General features: G+C 44.6%; 1 protein-coding gene across 4 annotated transcripts in view; it reads left to right on the top strand.

The window, feature by feature from the left end:
* The first annotated feature begins 831 nt into the window (after positions 1 to 831).
* Positions 832 to 6,397, top strand: part of RALGPS1 (Ral GEF with PH domain and SH3 binding motif 1) — a 110,041-nt gene continuing 104,475 nt past the window's right edge. For 2 of the 4 annotated variants that reach the window (XM_080561722.1, XM_080561721.1), the window contains exon 1: positions 846 to 1,049. The gene's annotated coding sequence lies outside the window, so the exon portion shown is untranslated. Of the gene's footprint in view, positions 1,050 to 6,397 lie in introns of all 4 variants that reach the window. The other 2 variants (XM_080561719.1, XM_080561720.1) reach the window with 2 other exon arrangements.

The raw sequence follows: 6,397 nt of genomic DNA, 5'->3' as shown, positions 1-6,397 counted from the left end.
ATTGAGAGGTCTCAGGATGACATCAGCCAGCTCTTTGAGTACTCTGGGATGAATCTCATTTGGCCCTGAACACTTACACGCATCCACCTGGAGCAGCAAACCCTACACAAGTTCATAGTCAGCAGGGAGTTTATAAATTGGTATACGGCTACCAATCCAAAGAGCAAATGTATTTTTTTTTACCCATTTAAATACATAATTTGGTAGAAATGTTCTCTTTCAAATATACCCCAGTAAGCATAAAAAGCCCTACTTGACTGCCTTGCAAGAACACATTACTGTCCTTTCTCAGGTGTTTCCAGTACTATTTCGTGTATGTGCACTCAACGTCTGGCTTGTGACTTGAGGTATTCTTTGCTATACTGGGAAAGATGAGCTGAAGTCGGCAGCGCAGCAGGTGATGAGCGGATAAAGGCGACGAATCGCTCTTCTCTAAGCAGCGACTGGGCTGTTCCGCCCCCGCGAGCACGGGAAGGGAGGCGAGCCGCGGAACCGAGGGAGCGCAGGCAGGCGTTCAGCGGGCACGGCGCAGGCCCTGCGAAGAGCGCGGGCTACGGCACGCTGGGCCCGTCCCGCCGACGGGAGGCCCAGACACCGTGCCGGCCTGACCGCGGCCCCGCAGCCCGGCTCGTCCCCGGGTGCTGCCGGCCGCGCCGCGACCCCGCCGCGGGGGCCCAGGCCGGGCCTGGCGGCGCGCCGTGCCCCCGGCACCTCGGCCCCAGCCCGACGCACCGCGCGGATGCCAAGGGCAGCGCGGCACCGCGCACCTGCAGCCGGCGGCGGCTCCTGCGCACTGGCTGCTTGCTCGCGCGCTCCCCCCCCCCCGCAGCGCCGATTGGTTGAGCGCTCCCGTGCGGAGCGGCGGTTGGCCGGCGGGCCTGTCGGTCCGGCGCGCCCCGTCCCCTCCGCTCGGTCCCCCCCCCTTGGCCGGCCTGGGCCTCGTCCTCGGCGGGAGGGGGGATCGCTGCGGGGGCGGCCCGCGGTGCTGCGGGCGCATCCGTCGCCGAGCAGGCTCGTGGGCGACGCCCGGGGCAGCCGTCTCGGGACAGGTGAGGCGCTGCTGGGCCCCGTGTCCCTTACGGGATAGGTGAGGCGCTGCTGGGCCCTTCTCGCTGGCGCGGGGCAGCTGCGCTCTCCCTGCCCCGCCGCCCCCCGCCCGCTGCTGCCAACCCCGCCTCAGGCGCGTGCAGCGGGCGGAGCTCTGCGGCGCCGGGCCGGGCTGGGCCGGGCCGGGCGCCCCCCCTCTGGGGGCGCGCCGCCTGCGGGAGGCCGGTGCTGCCCGGGGCTCCGAAGGGGCGGCGCGGGGCGCGGGCTGGGGTGCGAGTGGGGGGGCTGCGCGCCGGTGCCTCGCCCCCTGCCGTGGGACCCGTCCTCGCGGGCGCCTCCCCGGCTCGGGGCTCGGGCTTCACCAGACCCTCAGTGAGAGCCTCCGCGTTCCGTGGCCCCGCGCTCTTAGGCGGTGCCCAGGGGACTTCGCACCGTTGCGGTGTTAGGGCACGTAGCCCGCAGAAGTGCTTATGCTGTCATGACTGCTGTACGTCGCCTGTCCCGTTTCCCTGCCTCCCCTTCCACGCACCGGGTACAGCTGGCCTACCGTGTGCCTCGTACAGCTCGGACGTGGGAGCAGCCGTCTTCGTGCCTTGTCTGCGCAGATAGCTTACGAATTAGTTGGGCTTCCATCGCTTGTAAGGTGTGATGAGTTGAGGTAGGTAGTTACTTCCGGGCGTGGGGATTCAGAGGGTACGGTGCTTTTCAAGACTGGGGAGGGGATGCGGGTAGGCTTCTCGGCTGTGTATTTATTGTGAAGAGGATAATGGGGGTGCGGATGTAAGCCTTGTTAGTTTGACCCCATCGTGCACTGGACTTCAGGAATAAACTTGAAAGCTATCTGCATGTTGCATGCGTGATATCGTTCAGGTACTTTTAAGGAACCTTGATTGGCTGAGATCTCTTTTCAGATCAGATAAATAATTTTTTAGTCTGGCTTCAGCAGGCTTGAAAGTGTCTAAGGTTCTGGCATGTGGTGGAGAAAACTTGTTGAAATTCTCAGCTGTAGAACTGTAGCATGTGTTTTTTCTGTGGTTCTAAATATACATAGAAATGGAACATATTTGTGAAAAAAATAGTTTATTGGTACATCTTGCTGCATGGAAAGATATTCCTTGCATTAAAGACTTTATAGTTGAATGTAGAAATCTGCGTCCAACAAAAGCTTTTAAATTCAGGTTTGTTTTCATACTGAACGCTCATGTTGTACCTAGCAATTATCCTTTGTGTGTAAAGATTGAAAGTGTGTGTAGTAAGGACAGAATGGTGCGCACTTTTTTGTTCGCTGCCTGTGTGTTTTCCATCCCGCACGCTAGCACCAGTTTAGAAGAAAAAATATTAGGAAACTCTTGTTTTAATCAAGCTATTTTATTTGTTTTTCTGTTTATTTACCTTAGGTGTAGTAAAGGGGAGATATACAGAAATCACGATGGGTGGTAATTATAAGCTTTGCTTTCTGTCCATGTAAACTTTATTTTCAGGTTTTTAGCGTTCTTTATGATCAAACTGTATATGTGGATATGAAAATGTATTTAAAACTGTTACTAATGAGGGCCTTGGTAAGTGGAAGATTTTATTTTTCATTGTTCTTTATCTTCCATTCAAATGTAAATACCTTTAGACAAACTTGCATAGGAAGCACAGCCTTTGTCAGACTAAGAGCCTACGGAACTTACTCCTTAGAAATCTATTACTGACTACATTTGGTATATTTCCTATACTATCTAGTGTTTTCTGCAGCTACCAATGCTGAAGTTGAACTGTGTGGGTTTTTTTTTTTTTTTCAGTCTCTTTGGCTAAAGAGACTTTTCCTAAAGAGGAGCTAAAGCTCCTCTTTTTCAACTGCCAAAAAAAGTTTTGTTTTTAATTAAACGTCATTTTTCAACGACGTTTTTCCATGAAAAGCTGTTATTCCACAGCTTTTTGCTCTGATTTGTCATCAAAATTAGGAAGTTAGCCTATTTGGAGTGGGGAAAAAGAGTTCAACAGGGAGTGTCTGATTTAAAAATTATGTATTCAGTTCCAATGAAACTTGAAAAAAAAAATGACACTTTTCATCAGCAGTTCAACCTGACTTAGTTGCAAAATAATGGCATCATTTAGAAGTGAAAAGGAATGTATAAAAATGTGACTAGGGGAACTACATAGCAATCTGTATAAATGGAATTTATGAAGTACCATAGATCAAAATGTAAAGAAAATATTCTGGAGTCTGTTGTACTTATTAGAGCTGAGGACAGCAAGGAAGAATTGATGCTGATTCTGTAGGAAGGAGGGAGGAAGCCTAGTAATGTGTTTGTCTGTTGCTAGGTGAATTTGGGAACATCATTAATGTCTGTATGTTTTAAAATATATATTTTACTGGTAATAAACAGGGTGCTGTATCAGATAAGAATGGTGAAATATTTTGCAGTCTAATAAGTGTTGGACAGTATCTCCTGAGGATGCTACTTAAAAGTTTTTGAGAACCATGTTTCAAATTTCTTTGGAAATTGCTGGCTACATTTGAGATTTCTGGCCTGCCGGTCCTGATTTTGAAGACTGAGAGTTCTAGTGTTGAGCTAATAAAAGACAAGTGCTCTCTCAGGCTCATTCTTTTAATATTATCGTTGTTACCTATATCAAACAAAATAATGGGAAAAATATGTTGGGGTTTATTTAATAATATATTGAAGGACAGTACTGGGGTAGTCAGGCAACGAAGTTCTGTGAAAAAATTGTCTTGCTAACCAAGCCTTTTTTCTTGTATGCAATTGTAGGTTGACTTGACTGGGGTAACTAGGTAGCTATAAATGTTCAGGTAATCAGTCAAGCAGTCTAGTACTGTGTGATACTCCAACTTAAAAAAAAAAAAAAGTATTAGTAAAAAATGCAATAAATGGCTCGTTTATTATCTGTCAGATACATTTCTACTAGCTGCTGATGGAAAAGTTATTTAATAATACATCTGTAGGGCACAGTGCATAATTTCATCAGTGATCTGACAATAAATTTGTGAATGCCATGGTTAACACTTGTAAATGACTCATTAAAATGGTGAGCAGTTATGACAGAACAGAGGGAAGTAGACTATGCTATGGTATGCTAGGTATTCAAATAAAGTTTGTGTTAAGGTCAAACATTTTTATATCAAAGAAGAGGAAGTGTAGGCTTCATTTAGGCACAAGGGAATGTATTTTGAGGGGCAGTCATTCTGTGAAAGATGCAGGCAGTCAAAATAGGTAAGCAACTCAATGTGAACTCTCAGTCCAGTGTTACAGGAAAAAAAGGATTAATACTGTGTCTAAATAAACGGACAAGGAAGAAGTAAACAGAAAAAGATTTTAAGCTCTAAAAAGTATTGGTGAAATTGGTGCTGAATTATAATGTACAATTTTGAGATTCTCATTTTTAAAAGGGAGGTAAAAGTTTTGAATGCCCCAAAATTATCAGTAAAAATATTTTAAGAGTTTGTGATGAGAGCCTTAAAGGGCAAGATCCTCCAAATTAATTAAATGGAGGATCAAGGAATGTCTGGAACAAAAGAGAAATGTTTGCTGCAGTCTGCCTCTTCAAGGTGAGCAGAAGAGATCTGTGAGAACATCGAAGTGATCCAAAAAGTGTTAGTACTAGGAGAATATTAGAGAACAAGTATCAGGTAGGTACCTATCTTGAAGGGTGTTTGTTGTTCTTCTATCCCAGTGCTGGAAATGGTGTTACAAAATTAGCAAAGCTACAGAAAGGGGCAATGAGGATGAAGTGAAGGATGTGGTCTACTTATGGCTAAACTGTAAGCTGCCTGGGAGACCTCAGCCTGCAAGATTTGTCTGGGGAGAGGGTATAGTATCTTCATAACATTACGAATTGTGAAGGTGAACAGGCAAGATTGTTTTTTTGTCTGTTTTTGAATTATCTTTAATGCAAGAACCAGAGGACATAAAATAAGACTAAAAAAGCCAGATTCAGGAGCAGAGTTTTTTCACAAAAACATTAATATTCTCGCAAATTAAGCTGCAGGGCTTCTCATCAGAGGATGTTGTAGGTGCTCCAACTTGATGTAGATTTGTGAGGCAACTAGATAAATTTATAAGAGAGAAGTCTAAAGAAAACATAAAGTGAAAAGATTTTCATCTGTGACTCGAAGTCCCTGAACTGCAAACGATGATTGACTAGAAAATATTTTGGGAAAGTAATGCTACATGTTTTCATTCTTCTGCTTTTCTGTACCTTCCACCTATGAACCCATGTGAAGTTTGGAAGGTGTGCTGCAAAGATAGTTGGTTTTTCATGTTACGGATGCTGTTATGTTCAGGAAATAAACAAACGATACTGAAGCCAAAAGACTTTAAATAAGAAATTAGGATGCGTTTATGGAGCAAGAAGACTGGAGACTTCAGATTTATCCGTTCCCTGTTAGTAAAAACATCCTGTGTTCATTTGTAGATAAATTATTAAGGTTAATTCACAAACAACTGAATGAAATTTAAAGACCTGTCATTAAAACCTACAGATCAGTCTAAGTGATTGTAGTGATCTCTTATGGTTTAAGTCCCTGTGAATAGGGAGGTTAGGCATGTTAGTAATGTGTAATACCCATGCAAAGCCACTTTAAGTGGGATATAGAACAATATACTTAGGTATTCACAGTCTCTAGCTTGGGCATCTTTTAGAATAAGGAGTTAGTGCAGTTGTAGAATAATGCAAGTTGGGAGGGACCTCCAGAAATAATCTAATCCAGACCCATGCTCAAAGCAGGGTCAGGTTAGAGCAGGTTGCTTTGAATTTTGAGTTTCTGTAACCTCACCAGGTAACCTTGCTTGTTCCAGTGCGTAAGCATTTTCATTGTGAATATATTTTTCCTTATGTGTAATTGGAATTCACTTTGCTCTGACTTCTCTGTTACCTCTTACCATTTCATCGCTTGCCTTGGAGAAAAGTCTGGTTCCATCTCCCCAATAATTTCTCTTTAGGCAGTTAAAGCCAGCAATGAGATTAGTCCTTAACTTTGTCCTCTTAAGATTAACAAACCCAGTTTTGTCAGCCTGTCCTCTTGCATCTGAACTGTCTTATTTTCTTACTTTCTGTCATTGAAAGCCTAACTTTCAGTTGATCTTTATGTCTGTCATGCATACTCAGTTTCCTGAGCATTATGCTAGATAGTCTTCTATTGAACTTTTTCTGAAACTGCTCCAGGATGGCTTTCCAGAAAATTCACTTACTTTGGTAGACTAATAATTGGTTTAGAATTACTGTAATATCTTTACGTTTATCTTATAAAATGTCATCTTCAAGTGATGGAAAATGAATAGCATAAAGGCTTAGGTATTTCGTATACTAATGTTTTCAGATTTTAAATGTTGAGTAGAAAAAC

This window comes from Anser brachyrhynchus, assembly GCF_964034855.1.
Source record: "Anser brachyrhynchus genome assembly, chromosome: 19".
Taxonomy (NCBI): domain Eukaryota; kingdom Metazoa; phylum Chordata; class Aves; order Anseriformes; family Anatidae; genus Anser; species Anser brachyrhynchus.
The sequence above is the reverse complement of the archived record's forward strand: the minus strand, read 5'-3'. Positions and strand labels throughout refer to the sequence as shown.